Source organism: Microcebus murinus, chromosome 9 (assembly GCF_040939455.1).
Source record: "Microcebus murinus isolate Inina chromosome 9, M.murinus_Inina_mat1.0, whole genome shotgun sequence".
Classification (NCBI taxonomy): domain Eukaryota; kingdom Metazoa; phylum Chordata; class Mammalia; order Primates; family Cheirogaleidae; genus Microcebus; species Microcebus murinus.
Genome location: NC_134112.1, coordinates 25,710,185 through 25,726,828, shown reverse-complemented (window position 1 = coordinate 25,726,828; position 16,644 = coordinate 25,710,185).

Sequence of the window (16,644 nt, the reverse complement as noted above, 5' to 3'; positions counted from 1 at the left end):
AAGTAAAAGAGAATAGAGTAAAACAATATGTCAAATGAGTGGGTCAGGTGCCATCTACCATACATGAGTTTTCCTCTTTCAAGTCCCTATCCCAGTTGGAAGCAGAGAAGTGGAAGGAACCCTGTGAACTGCCTCTAACTACTCACACCTCATTAAAATTGTCAGAAGTGAAACCTTGGGTCCACCACACCAAAGTCAAGAAGTGTAGCCCCAGTGGAGGGGGCAGCCTTTAGCCAATCTAAAATATCTGTTTGAGAAAAAGAAAAAAATGAAAATGATGCTATTTTTGCTAATCTTTTTTTTGGTTATTTGTTCTGTCTATAGGGTAGAGAGACAACTCCTTAGTGAGGATTTCCCTAGGCTACTACCTTTTCTGTTGATCTGCCTTACAATTAGGTGCATTACCTTAAATTTTATTTGGTATAATACACATATTGCTGCACATGATTTCTGAATTTGCAGAAGCTGCTTCCTCGGATCACCTATAGGGTACGACCAACAGCTCTGCGCTGAGAGGTCCACGTTTCTTTTCTAACACAACCTTGTATTGAACATTGTGTGCAAAGCGACAGTTTATTTCACCTTTTCAATTCTCATGGTTATAGTTATTGCTTATGTCCTTTTCCACTTGATAATCTGTACCTTCCATCTAAAATTCAGCAGGAAATAGCTTGATGACTGTGTCGCCCCTCTCCCATAGATATAGGAGGGGAAAAGTGACAGTGGGGAATATGTAACAGAGAAAATGGCCTGAAAAAGGGTAAAAATGTTTTCTGTCTCTTCAAAACCCCCTTACCCTTTTTAAGAACTAAACCTACATCCCTGTTGCAGGCCAGTGGTTGGGAGGGGCAGGGGAGTATCCTTTGTTCTTTCTGCCATAGGAGATGGCTCAAGGGAATTGTCTGGCTGGAGATCACAAAATTGTCTTAGCTGAAGAGGGGATGAATCAGAACCTTTAAAAGCTCTGTATTTCTGCTCAGAAGCAGGATGTTGGTACTTTGAGACAGGAGTCTACCAACCTCCTCAGTTGCCGGCAAATTAATAAACTCCTCTTTCCTTCTCCTTAAAAAAAAAAAATTACATCACTACCTCCTCAATTAATTAAGAAACAAATAAAATCCAGGAAGTAAAGAATCAGAAAAGAGTAAAAGAAGTCATGTCAATGTGAATATAAGATATTTTAAAAGAAATAGTAGCTTTAAAATATGTACAACTATTATGTATCCATAAATTTTTTTTACAAGCTAAAAAAGAAATAGTAGCTTTATATTTGAAAGCATATTGGTACTTTGAAGAGGAAAAGGACATAATTCATGAAGAAAGAGTTATCCTGGATTTATTTTTGTCAGATGATGAATCAATACTAACTCCTCCAAACTCTTATCTAAATGTAATAACAGTTTCTATTTTCCCAGTGTTTTGTAGCTTAATGAGGACAGACATCATTATCTCCCTCCTTTTTATAGCAAGATAAGAAATTGCGGTTTAGAGCATGCATATGTTTTGCCCAACATCTCCAGCTGCGAAACCACAGAGCCAGGCCTCAGTCGTCTGCTGGCTTCAAGTCTGGGGTTCTTCCCACCACCCATGCTACAAATCTCTTCTCGTTGAGGATGAATCCTTTGTTTCACTTTTCTGGGGTAACTGTGACTTTTGTAAAAGAGTCATCACTCTGAAGATGAATTGAACCATCAGGTCAGCATTTAAAGAAAGGAGAGGAACTAAGTTGGAATGTAAGTAGATGCCTGGCATTATAACTGATGACATAATTACTTCCTGTAACGTGGAGCACCAATCACGGAGTGGGTGTAGTAGACAGAGGCGCTTAAGTATTTACAAGTATGGATAAAGTGATCTCCCTTCATCAGTACAGGCAGGTGCTGGAATCTGCCTTCCACTGTTGACTGGGATGGTAGCAGCATATGAATTTCTGGCCCTGCCTGGCATTCAGGTCCTCTGCCACTGAATAACCTGCTTTTCTGGCCTTTTCTCCACCTCTTCCCGTTCCTCAGTTTACCACCTGCTAAACTGAGGTTCCCAGTTTGTGTTCTCCAAATACAGCCCCCCTTTTCCTGTCTCCCTGACTTAGCGCACCTCCAGTGACATTCTTTTCCAAGGTCCGGCTCAAATGCTACCTCTTCCGTGAAGCTGTCCTGCTCTCCCAGCTGGGACTGGCTCTCCTGCTTCTAAACCACAAGCTCTTTCGCTCTCTGTACTTCTCCCATGGCCATGACAATGCCATGCCTTTATTATAGTAACCACGCTTGTTTCTCTCTCCTTCGAGACTGCAAAACCTTAAAAGAAAGCTTGTCAGATCCTAGCACAGTGCCTGGCACATGGCAACCCTCAGCGTCTATACAGGTTGGGAGCGTGGCTGGGGAAAACAGGAAGGAGCGGCTCATCTAGGCTGCTAGTTGGGGAGGTTTTTGATGCATCTTATATCTGCCACAGCATTGCACGCAGTGCATTACATAGAGCAGGTGCTTGATGTGTTTTGGTTGAGAAGAAAAAACTTGTGTGGATGAACAAAGGATAAGGACTGGAGGAACAAATAAATGATGGAACAAATGTCCGGGATACTGAGGAGAAAAATCAAGGTGAACACAAATCATGCCACATGTCAGAGTCTCTTAAAAATGATTAATAACATTTGAAATAGATGAATAACATTCTGGTTGTCCAAAGACATCTTTTGAAATTCCTGCTCATAGTCAAAATATAAGAGTAAGATATGTGAGTGAGCCTTTTTTCGCCTAGCCATGGTAATAATAAAGGCAGTATACCAATATTCTGTGCTATTTTTAAAGTAAAAATACTGATATTTTTCAGTATCCTAATGTTTGTATTATTTAAGTGTGGCATTTAAAATAATATGAAGTCAGAATTGTTTATATCTTGAAACACATCCAGTGAGTTATATGCTGCATTAAGATTTCGTGCAGGTTTGCACCCTACCCAGCTGAAATTCCTTCCAGAGCATCCTATTGTTTTAATTCCTGCTTCCTGGGTTAATAGTGAGTGTGGCATTTTCTTTCTGGGTCATTTGTACCCCCCAGAGCCAGCCATGGTTCTTGTCCCCTGATGGTGTCATCTTAGAATCAGAGGTGAAGGTTGGGGACAGAAAACCTCAGGCCTGGCCCTGGTCCTCTCAGGTGGAAAAGGCTGTTATGGTACCCATATCTCACCTTTCCATAAAATGTCAATATTTTGGAATTTATTGCACATAATCTATTTTGCAATAATTTCATGCAGATTTTTTCACATTATCATGGCAATTACTACTGTCTTTTTAGAATATGGAAAAAATGTCACCCAGAATATGCTGTTTTTCCTTTTTTAAAAACTTCCCTATGTTAGTAATTAAGAACAATGAATAGAAGGGGAAAATTAGGCAAACTGAGAGTTACATTTACAAAGCACTTGAAAGTGTCCTGCTATTATACCTTAAGGCTCATTAAGGCAGAAACAGGATTTTTAAAACCCTGGGTGTTGCACCTATTTCCCATGGATGTTTACTTACTTGAACACAGTGGAAGTTCCACTTCCAATTGTGGAAGTGACTTAGGGTTGCGTCCCTTTCCTTTCCCTTTCTTGTGAAAGACTCTCCCCAGGTGGTCAGCATACCTGTCAAGCTTCTCCAGTGTGTTGACACCATAGCAGCTTTGTTCAATAGAACGTTCTAGGGTGATGGGAATGTTCTATGTCTGCACTGTGCGGTACAGCAGCCACTAGCCAGGCATGGCCATTGAGCACTGGAAATGTGGCCAGTGTGGCTAGGGAACTGAACTTTAAATTATTTAAAACTTTAATTAATTTAAGTATAAACAGCTACATGTGGCTACCGTACCGGACAGGTCAGATTTAGAACCTCTTGCCTCTGCCACCACTGACCCTGACAAAAGAATCATCCAAAAGGGATCGGTTTCTCCCATTCTACTGGGGCAGCCTGGAGAATGGCTGAGCTTAGAAGGTCACGTCCCTGTGCCCCTCCTGGCTTCCCCATCCAGCTTCAGAGGTGCCAGTGACAGCAAGAAGGAAGAGCCAGGATTTTGTCTGCATGTGTAGACAAAACTTCAGCCTCTTGTTTCTAGCATCTTATTTCAAGGCCACATGCCAGATACCAATAACAAGCTGGGATTATACCAGTCCTGTCCATGCTGTTTCCAAAATTATTGTTTACAGCTTCCTTAATTCTCCATGAAGATGATGAATCTGCAGAGAATCTTTTTGCAAAGAACTGTTATGTAGCAGAGATTTCCCTGTAAGTCACTGGTATCCGAATGAGATGCCTTCTACCAGACAGCCCTCATCCCAGACTGCTCACGTACACAGTTTTGTTGGGAGAGCCTCTCTCCTGGCTTATTTTTGGGAAGTTGCCACCACTTTGTTTCACAGGATCCAGAATGTTCATTCTCATATTATACCCTGTGCCATCCCTGCCTGAGCTTTGTGGATGTTCTGAAGCAAAATAACCATTTTGCCCCTCTCCTAAATCCTGTTAATGAGGCCCATACAGGTGAGCAAGGTGTTTATATCAAGAAATAAACTCACTAAATAAAAATTATGGGAAGAAGTGAGGCTGGGAGTAAAGGCACACACGTGTGAGTGTGTGTGTGCACGTGCGCACCTTAGAGCCACTTATAAACGTTTTATTCCCATGCGCAAAGATGGAAATATGAAAATTAGAATAAAAAATAAAAATAAGGAGAATTTGCTTTAGAGCAGCCTTTTCAAGTTTGTGCTGCTTCCAGGCCCCTTAGCAGAGTGCCAGCCCTTTCCATGGAGGCATAGCGACATGGTCTCATTGCATTCTTCTCAGGAATGACGACCAAGCAGCCCTCCTGCCCGCACCTTGCGCGCCACCCGTCCCGGCCTCAACTCGCCACGGGCCCGGGTACCGCGCTTGGCCGCCGCAACGCCCAGGAGGGCGGCATTGCAGCAATCGTTCACTTTTGGGGAGGGGGTAGTGGTAATTACCAGCACATGATTATTTTATTTTGTCTGAATTATTTACAATGGAAGGAAGCCGTTTGGAGGGAAGGGGATATTAGGGAGTGAGTTCAATCCCACTCACATTGATTCTACCGAGAGCAAGAAGAGCAAGCCTATTAAGAAGAAAAATCACTTCCTTTTCTTCCTCTCTCTCCTCTCCCACCCCCAAGTCTTAGAAATAAATAAATAATGCAAAGAGAAGCCCTGGGTGGCTGCGGGGGGGTGGGGCAGGCTGGGCGTTCATGGCCTTCGCTGAGGACAAGCTCCCGTGATTGCATTCGAGCCCCGGCTGCAGCTTTCAGCGGTTCAGTTCTGTCTCCCCTGTGCTCCTCTTGCACGTTGGTGCATAATGAGCACCGCGTATGGATTTAAATCCCATTTAGAGGATGTTCAGCTACTGAACCTCTAATCAGGAGAGGTGGGTTTCAATCCCAGAGGGGCCATTCCCTCATTGCTTATTTTAGATTTAAGGTTGATAGCTCTCTGACTTTCAAGAGAACTTGGGGGTGGCTTACAGATGCAAAGGTAGTGGACAGGGACAGCCTTGAGGGTACAACAGAAGACAAGCCGCCTGAAGGAAGCAGACCGTGTTGAGGCTTTCAGGCACCTGAGTGACAGGTGGGCAATGGGACTGGGGTTGATTTGTGCTTCCATTAATTAAACCCACCTCCTGCCATGTGAGGTGACAGGTAGAATGACATTTGTGAGTAGAGGCGACCGTGTCATTTTGGCATGATATTGCATTCTCGTATTTAGAAAATAAACAAAAATGTCGTAGAAGCAGAGCACCCCATGACCTCGCCCTCCTGCACACCCCTAAGCAGAAATGCCTGCAGAATAGCACCCTGGGGCCCTGAAGAGGAGAAACTGAGGCTGGAAGTGCCACCTGAGAAAAATGGGAGTAGTTTTATTATTATTTTTCAATGGAGAACTTTTGGATAAAATGTTAAAATATTTACAAATTCATAATATATGTGAGTTGTAAGATGTGGCAGTGAAATGAATGTCTATATATCTACCCACCCAAATCAAGAATATATCATTACAACCACTGAGACTCCAGTAACACCCCTCTTGCTATCGACTAACTACTATCTACTAATTGCTGTCTACTAACCGATACCATGATTTTGTGCCTGTCATTGTTCTGCTTTTTAAAAACAAGTTTTGCATGTGTTTGAACCACATGTAAATGGAATTATACAGATATATTCTTCTGTGGATTGCTTTTTTTTCACTCAATATTATGTTTGTAAGATTTGTCCAAGTTGAGACTTGTTGGCTACTTTATTAATTTTTACAAATGTTTGTTATTCTGTTGCATGAATACTCTAAGACTGTGATTTCCAACCCTGGGGCTGCAGCCGGTACCTGTCCATGACCTGTTAGGAAAACAGGGCTGTATGTCACCCCCTGATCTCTGCCTCCCTTCTCTCTCTAGACCCCCATGGCACCCTCTACCCAGCCCCTACCCTACCCCCCTGTTCATGGAAAAATTATCTTCCATGAAACTGGTCCCTGGTGCCAAAAAGATTGGGGATCGCTGCTCTAAGACTTATCCATTCTGTTGTTCATGACCATCTGGGATGTCTCCTTTTTTCTTTTTTTTAATCACAAACCACATTGCCATGAATATTCTAATACTAATGTCTCTTAACACACAGGTCTAAGAGTTTCTTCATTGTATTTGCCTGGGGGTAGCCTTGCTAGCTCATAAGGAGTGAGCATCTCCAACTTTCTTAGATGTTGCCAAGATCTTAGTGCAATCTACACTCCCAACAGCAATATTCAAGAAGGAACTCAAGAATTTGAATCAACTATGAGCTGATTTAGCTGCTCTCAAATATCCAAGTTAGGAGTTAAGAGAGACTGCGTGGCTAAAGGAATCCACAGATGATGATGATGGTGATGATGAAAACAATGACAAGGACAGCAGAACCAGAGTGTTTATTATATACCAGGCACTAGTCTGAACACTTTACATATCTGAACTCATTCAGTCTTTACAGTTGCTGTAAGGAGGCATGTACTATTATCTCCGCATGTACTATTTATCCGCATGTACTATTATTTTTATTAGCAGATAAAAAAATTGAGAGAGTTAAGAAACTTGCCCAAGTTATGCCTGATAAATATAGGATCTGGAATTTGAGCCTTTGCTCTGAACCCCATGTCTCATTTTAAAATTTAATTCAATTTTTATTGGCATTATCATTCATGAGCTTTATTTTTTAATTGATATATAATAATTGTATACATTTATGGGGTACAGTATGATGTTTTGATACATGTGTACATTGTCCATGCTGTATTTTAGCCATTCATTTATGAGCTCATTCTAAATGAGCCAGTCATAAGGGCATGTGGTAGAACTTACCTTTGTAATTCCTTATTACACACACCCTTTCACAGATCTCCTCACTGAGAGTTTTGATTGCATTTAGATTTAATCAGAATTTGGCAAGAAGCAAAGGACAGCATGAAGTTTGGGTAACCACTTTGGTTAATGTTAAAAAAAAAATGTGAGAGGTAGTTCTTGAATCAAAGCTTCCCAAATCCTAACTTAACATAACCTACCTGAAATCAATGCTATGGTTATTGACATTTAACAAGACTAGAAGAGAAATAAGTGTTCCTAATGGCACACCTCTTGTACTTTATCATATATATGTACCATAGTTTTTTGGTAAAGTGATGGGGGAGGATATTGACTATTTTAAAGGCTGTTCAAAATGACTAACATATGACATAATAATATTGTCATAGGCATTGCTATTTTTTGTCATAAAAACATCAGCAGAAATGCACACCCATACATATATTCATACCTCGGGATCAATAATACTGTATTTTTTGGTCCAAATTATTCAAATCAGTCATTTATGTGGTATCTCCAATCCCCAACATTCTTCTTCCCTTTGTCTGTGTAGACATACATTTGAAAAGGGCAGAAAAGTGGCATTACTAAAATTTAATACTTGGAATCTTTATAATCTGTCTTTAAATGTGAACACATTATCAAAGATGATAAATAGCAATGTTCTCAGGATAATAATTTGTTTGTTTGTTTAAAACAGGGATGTTTATATGAAAGCCCATTACAAAGGCCAAATAATTAAGCTCTTCTTAAGCCAAAGTAGGCATATTTCATGCTGAAATATGTCATTTTAATGTCAAAAGAAAAAAGAGAAAGTCTTTAAAGATTTGGCCTAGAGAGTAAATTCCAAAATGGGAAACAACACGTGTCCTGTAATGAGATGTAAATCATAACGCTGACATTTATCTTCTCCTGGTGAATTCAATTCCCCACAGAAGCATGGAGAGGAAAAGAAAATATTGGAACTGAGAGTAATAAAGTCACTACAGCAGGCTCTGCACATATAAATGACACATTTTTCCCAAAATGAGAGTAACTGGCAGGCCTATCTAAGAAATATTCCCCTTTTCTAAAAATATTTCAGACTATAAAGATTTTATCAACGTGTTTACTATCTTAGCTCTCACCAGTGGAAGGATCACAGCCCCCCTTAAAAAGGCAATGTCTTAGGGAATGTTACAAAGCAATGGGCCCTTTACATGTTAGTATGAATTGGTTTAATCGAATGGTTTTCCCTTTGGCAGCCAACTGGAAGGGTCTACATTGAGGGATTCCATGTTCTGAATTTAGGGGCTAATGTAACTACATAAGGGGGGACAGTGAGGGTTGAGTGAGACACAGAGGTGAGGGGTAGGGACAACCATGAAGAGTAGATTGACACGAACATTGTTGGAAGGGGGTGAAGAAAGAGAGCAGGGAAGACAAACTTGGCTTCCTTAAAAAACGTGCCAGCATCATGTAACAACCCAATTCTAGGCCACACTTGTTGTTTCTCTTAACAATTAAATTGGTTTTGGTGAGGTAATATGGTACTCAACCACAAATTAAATTTTGTTTTTATGGGAAAATGCACTCAAAATATAATAGATTGAAAGATTGGCTCCAATTTTTTAGCTCCTTGCTTTAGCATCATGCGGGCAGTGTCTTTTCCTACACCTTGATTTTGGGCTCATCCACGAAATTTGTGTTGGCCAAAGACATGTGGGCAAAAATGTGGCAGTCCTGATCCTAGGCCTTAAAAGCTTTGTCTTTCTTCTCTTGCTCTCTCATGCCCTTTTATGCTTCTGCCATCTTCATGAGCTAAGCTTTCCATGGTGGCTGCCACCTCCTTAGCTGACCTGCAGCTTGAAGTGGAGCCATGGAGCTGAGCACCAGCTTAAATAAATTAATCTCCAGCAGATGTGCAGATATGTGAGAATAAATGATACTTGTTTTAAGTCACTGTGTTTAGGAATTGTTTGTTACACAGCATCTTTGTGGCTGTAGCTAACTGTTACACAGAGTTCTAAAGAACCCTTTCACATGTGAACTCTTAAGCCAACTCCCATTGGTAGGTTGGAATTTTCCTGCATTAAAACAACAAGATTATTATTATCTTTTAAATGAGAATTTTGTCTATTTTTTATTTGATTATAGACCAGTCTTAGGATAAGAGCATAATTTGTTATCTGATAAGACAGAGTACGGCTTGCACCTATAGATAAACACTAATAGCTATTGCATATAGTAGTGGTTTTCAGACAACTCTGTGAGTTCTAGGGCCTCCAGGGAGTTCTCATAAAGGTTGCTTTGGTGTAAGAGTTTCTTCCCTCCCTTCTTCAACTAGCTTCAGCCATAGCAAAGCTTGTTTTTTTTTTCCTTTGAGATAGGGTCTTGATCCATCACCCAGGCTGTAGTGCAGTGGCATCATCATAACTCACTGCAGCCTGGAACTCCTGGCCTCAAGTGATCCTCCTACCTTGGCCTCCCAAAGAGCTGTTCTTAGAGGTATGAGCCCCAACACCTGGGCCTAGCAGAGCTATTTTTATTTGTTTTTTTTTTTTTTTTGAGACAGAGTCTCGCTTTGTTGCCTAGGCTAGAGTGAGTGCCATGGCGTCAGCCTAGCTCACAGCAACCTCAATCTCCTGGCTCAAGCAATCCTTCTGCCTCAGCCTCCCAAGTAGCTGGGACTACAGGCATGCGCCACCATGCCAGGCTAATTTTTTATATATATATATTAGTTGGACAATTAATTTCTTTCTATTTATAGTAGAGACGGGGTCTCGCTCTTGCTCAGGCTGGTTTTGAACTCCTGACCTCGAGCAATCCGCCCGCCTCGGCCTCCCAGAGTACTAGGATTACAGGCGTGAGCCACCACGCCCGGCCTATTTTTATTTGTTTTATAGACTTGGTTTCCTTGGAAGATTTTGTCTAATTAACAAGTTAAAATAAGTTGAAAACCTGCAGTGATCCCCTCACTTTTCTTGTGACCCACGGTCTTCTACACTGGCAGCTCTCTTTTAGCCTCCCTGTAGAGATTGCCTATTCATTCTTGATACTTCTCCTCTCAAAAAATGAAGGCTAATTGCCATCCCCTTAAGTGTGGGCTATACTTAGTAATTTTAATGAATAGAATATACAGGAAGTGATGTTGTATGATGTCTAAGATTAGGGGGCCATTAGAACATAAAGGTTTTGTGGCTTCTCTCTTTCTCTCTCTTTCTCTGAGTTCACTTATTCGGGGGAAAGCAGCTGGCATTTCTTGAGCCCTCTCAGAAGCCCCATGGAAAAGTCCACATGAAAGGAGCTGAGGCCTCCTGCTGACAGCCACATAAGTGATCATGATTGTAACCTCGTGAGAAACCCTGAGCCAGCTCTTGAATTCTTGACCTGTGAGGAAAAACTGTGAGGGAAACTGTGAGGGGAAAAAAAAAGTTTGTTGTTTTAAGTTGTTATGTTTTGGGATAATTTCTTACGCAGCAATATATATAACCAGTGCAATACACAACTAAAAATATTTTTTTCTATGATACTCTCCTGAAATGCCTGAGTGTTAATCATTTTCTTCTTTCTCATTGCCTTTAATATATTTACCTTGTTTGAAAGGTAAATATGCATTCTACTGTTCATTCATTCTACTGCAGTTCATTCTACTGCATTCCACTGTGTGCATACATGCCTCCCCCATTAGGCTATGAGATACTCGCATTCTCAGATGCCAGACATGGTTCTTGGCATCTTACGTATTGGATGAAGGATGAAAAGAATGGCCACTGCACGAGTTGTGCAAATCACTCACAGAAGAAGGCAGACAGAAGATAAAAAATAGTTATCTCTACCTCTGCCAAAGTCATTTTCAGGTTTTTTTTGTTTTTTTTTTTTTTTTTTGAGAGTCTCACTTTGTTGCCCAGGCTAGAGTGAGTGCTGTGGCGTCAGCCTGGCTCACAGCAACCTCAATCTCCGGGGCTCAGCGATCCTACTGCCTCAGCCTCCCGAGTAGCTGGGACTACAGGCATGCGCCACCATGCCCGGCTAATTTTTTGTATATATATTTTTAGTTGGTCAATTAATTTATTTCTATTTTTGGTAGAGACGGGGTCTCGCTCAGGCTGGTTTCGAACTCCTGACCTTGAGCAATCCGCCCGCCTCGGCCTCCCAAAGTGCTAGGATTACAGGCGTGAGCCACCACGCCCGGCCTCATTTTCAGTTTTGACCAGAGATGATAAATAAGCGAAAATCCTTAAATGGAGTCAATACTGTATTTTGTCACCACCTGTTGGTATATAAACCAGTCCTCTGCATCTCGTTGTAGCAGATGACAGGCATTCCTGCTCGGATGGCGTGTCTAGAATCATGGGGTCTGGAACTGGCCTGGATGAGCATTCTGACTAGGTTTACAGGTGAACAAGTTGGAAATCTATCACCATCCAAAATGATCCCTGGACTTACGATTTTGACCAAGTGGAAAGAGAAGATACATAATTTATGAAGCTAGAGAGGGTGTTTGGCTTTCTTTCAGAAGCCAGAGCTACACAGTCAAATGAAAATGGTGGAAGTGGTATCTGGCCAATTCCCACGTGGGCCCAGTGATTTGGAATAAGAGCCCTCTGGCTATGCCAGGCTACACAAGTCCTTAACAATCAGATATTTAGAATTGAGTTTTCATGATGATAAAGATGATGATTTGTGTTTTTATTTTGACAGTCATCTAAATAATTAGCAGAGGGATATTAAGGCTCATCTAGAGGTTGGACTAAGAAACTAGAACTGCCACGTGATTTCAGGGCCTGAGTTTATGACTTGACGTGGCTCAAATGGCCGCTCGGGTGACAGGGTTTAACTTGTAATGCACTGTTTCTGAGACTGGGGTCTGTGGGCTTGTAGCTTCAAGGGTCCTCAAGATCTCACCTTTGGGAAACAGTGATAGAAACAAGAACTGCTTCCTCTGAGGAGGGGTATTGATCCTTCACCTGGGGAGTCAAGGGCAGGCTTTATGAGGGGGCTGGCACCGGAGCTGGCCCTGCTTGCTTTCTCTTAACAAATGGCATCACATGCCATTTAAGCTATCTGCTTGAGAAAATGCCCCATTTCCAGAGGCCATTCGTTACTTCCTGGCTATTCTTGGAGAGCCTCTATGTGTCAGTGGTATTTAATGAGAGTGTTGCCCAGCCTGAAGAAGGAATGGAAACGCTGAGTGGAGGGGGCATGAGAAAAGCAAAGCGTGGGCTTGAGCAGACACCAGGAAGTTGTTCTGGGCAGCTGAAAGTCAGGACAAATGCAGGGGTGCACAGGGACATAGGACGCAGTGCTGGCAAAGGCCATGACAAAGGCCAAGGCATTTTTTTTTTTCTGTGTGTATTTTTTTCCTCCATAATTAGGAAGGGGGAGTCCCTGCAGTTTTTCTGCTGGGGTAGTCTCATTTTATACTGATGGAGATGATTCCCACAATGCTGCAACTGACACAAACTCATGATTATATTGTTGAATAACTGTTTCAGCATCATTTTGTTTAAGAACTCTTGCTTACCTGAAAAGTTTTTGGGCATATGGGGAATTTTTAATTGATTTATCATAGTTGATTTTTGCAGAAGACACAGAAGACATGCTTTTAGTATGTGCCTGGCCTTTGCTGAAGGGCGTGCCTGGCGGTTAAGTGTAAACTGCCTGATCCTGTTCAGAGCCCCTTACCCACTCTGACCCCTACCCTGGGTAGTTAGATCCAACTGGGCACCCGACTTTGGGAGAGGCAAATCAGCCTAATCAGACTCTCTTAGAGAAATCTGGAATCAGGACATTGAGAAACTAAGACAAGGATGATGCTAGAACTGAAAGGTCATGCCAAGGTAAGCCATGTGAAAAGCAGAGAAAGCTGGTTGGAAGAGAGGTAAAGAGAGAAGAAGAAAAGCATGGCAGAGATGAAACACATGTCTAGAGTGTTACCCTGGTTTGGGGTTTCCAATTCCAACTCTGGTTCCTATTTGGCATGCATATAATTTGTTTCCTGTCTACGTTTCTAATCCTTTGCAGGAATTTTGCAGTAAAATCCTCTGTACTTAAGCTAATTTGAGTGGGGTTATTCTTTCTTGCATCCACACATAGCCCTCATAAAGTAATGCTGAATTTTCAAATGCAGCCATTGGTTCTCAAGAAACCATTGGGTTGAAGGGAGTAATGTCAGCCCACTGGTTAGGTACTAAATTAGCTTCCACCCTTGAAGTGAGAGGAACGCATGAGTGGCTTCAGGTTATTAGTAGGAACTTTGGGAAACAAGTTGGCAAGTACAACTTGACCACTGCTCAAAGAGATTGCACCTCTCGATGTGACTAAGAATGGGCCACAGACCTCAATAGTCACTGTGGTCTACACTGATCACAGCCAAGAAAATTTGGACAAAAATGAAGGTAACTACAAAGACTATACATACATACATATATACGAGTGTGTGTGTGTGTATACACTTATATACTATACATGCATATTTTAACTCTTAATTTTCCATTCTTTGTAACAAATTCTCACAGCTGAAGAAAAGCCATTGTCATTCTTTCAGGTGTCTGATGAAATCTAAAGCTCTCTTTATACTAACTGCAAGATTTAATCAGGAGTGGGTAATATGAATGTATGTACCATAATGAATTTCAAGTATTGCTATCTGCAGACATTGTCAGTAACTGAATTCCTGGGCTATGCAACTTGTAATTGAAAATCTTTACATTTTAGTTCCACCTGTCATTCCTCTAATTCTATTCAAAGAATGTCTATTAAAATAATACCTCTCCTCTGTCTATCAAAAGTTATGCCTTAGTGGAAATGTGTACCATTGGAAATTAGTAATTCTAACATGTTGGTGATTGGAGATTTTTTAAGAATAATTTGATATTTCTCATGGTTGTTGAAATTATGTAAAGGGTTTTCATTCTGTTAAGTAATAAATTTAGTAAATATGACATAACAATGAGAAATACTATTTTAAAGTCAATTTCTTTTGAAATGCTAAGAATCTTCTTTAGGCAGACATGCAGCTGGAAATATCAGGGGACTAAACCAACAAGGCATGGAGACCCAGGGGATTTTCTTTGCACTTTTTCCTTGAAGAAGCTTTCCTCTTCTGCTGTTCATCTATCCGTCTGTAGGAATTCTATTCTTCAAGAACAGAGGCTAATGGCAGTGTAATGAAGTTTTGCTTATCCTCTTGCTTGCTAGATTTCTTTGAGCATGAAAATTTTACAAGGAACAACCAAACCGAACCACAAAAAGGCATTGATATTATGGGATCGCATCAATAGCATTGGCTGTTTCATTTCCATTCACTTATCAGACATATTTACTTCTCAGATATTTCCTTAACCGGAATTGACTGTACTATAATTGCCTATTTCTTTGGTCCATTGGCTGTTAACCTTGAAGTGACTGGGGTAGAGCTGGCGAGGCCTTCCCTGTCAGGCCTGACCTCTCACTATGCTGGAGAGAGCGCTGCCATGACAACGGCGACAGATGTCAGCTAAGCAATGTGCACCCTAGAAAGACTCCTGTATTGAGAAAATCGATCTTGTAATGGTGCCACGGAGCACATTCGCTGAACTGCCAAGTGTTCTAGGCTTAATCATTTATTTCATCTAGCAGAGAGAAGAAAACATAAAAGAAATGAAATGAATTTGACCTCTCTTTTGAGTGACTTTAGTGCTACACTGAATTCTAGCAAGTGCCTCTTATGAATTTTAAAAAATTACATTAGGAATAACATTTTGAAGTGAAATGACTCTTGTAATGCCAACCCTCCAGAAACATGTTATTTCAAATGTCAGATACCTAATAGTCATTTGCTATTTTCTGTGTATGTCCGGGGGTTAGCTCCGTCTTGGGTATGTTTCAGGCAAATTATTATAGAGGAGCCGGGAATGAAGCAGACCAGAGCCCGCTGCTGTGGCTTTCTGCCTTTTTCTTAGCACGAGGCGACTTCTTTTGTGCTGATCGTCACAGGGTTTAGTGAGTAGCATAAACAGCGTTTCCTATTGACAGCTTTCGAATCCCTCTCATTTACAGAGTCTTCCAATAGAAAGCTTGTTCTCGTCTCTGTCTCCAGAGTGAAGTTTGTCTTCCTGACAGTTAATTCTGGGACAGCCTTCCATCGCCTTGATGGGCTTGTCATTCATGCCTTGACACCTCTCATTCATCTGAGTCTGGCCTGCTGGATATGCAAATGATCGGAGGACTGAAAACCATAATCCTTCAGCCGTGATGGCCAGTATGTCAACGTCACTATTCTTGGAACAAGCCATTCTGTTGGGAGCTGGGGAGGGGTGGCAGGCTCTAAGCCAGGGGACACGGCGGCGTGCACTTACGACCTTTTTTTTTTTTGTGGCCCGGGTCATAACTAGAGTTTTAAAAAGGCAAACACTCAATCTGAGGCAAACCTCCAAAGCCTAAGGATTGTAGACAAATCTCTCTGATAACCTTGCCCGTATAAATAAATATCATTGAGAGTGATTATAGTAAAAAGGATCTCTTAAGATTTTCAATGTGATATGTCTGTCTCTTGTGCTGTGGGATATTTTATTGCATTTTTGCCCTCAAGTGGAGCTGACAGGAGCCAAGCTTGTAATTTAAATCAATAAGAACCCTTTACCATGGCCATAAAATACTTGGCTAAACCTTTGAAGTGGCCACAGTTGAATGCACAGTGAACACAGTATAAATGTTCCTTAAGATGTATTGTATGAGACCACTACTAAAACAGCATTCAAAGGAACCGGCCTTAAGCATCTTTTGTGACTGATGGGAGAGGGTCCCAACTGCTTTTGATCATTTACACGCCGCTCCAAACAGCCCCGCTCAACTGGCACGTGACCCGGCTGCAGCCTTCTGTTTTCTCCTCGGACCTTTCCGCTCTGTCTTTGGCAGGGCTTCCGGGATCCGGGTCCCCTTCTCAACCAATAAACCACATCTGATGTGCTGCTGTGTTGGTCGCTCCCATTGCTCTCTACCGTGGCAGGGGGAAGAGAACAAAGGCCAGTTGTTCAAACCCACCATGGGAGCGCAGCTCGGGGGATTCGCCGAAGCTGGCTGGCAAGTGCTCTTTGTGTAAAAGCGAAGGCCTGTTTTTGGAGTGGTGGTGTTCAGAAGACGGTCAGGCTTGAAAAGAGGTGTTTGCCTCCACTCCGTGCTTTGCTCCTTCTCATGCTTCCCAATGTCTGCCCAGCCCCAGCGCTGCCTCCTCTTGCTGCCCTGGCCTCTGTCTCATGAGGGTGGATGGATGGATGGATGGATGGATGGATGGATGGATGGATGGATGGATG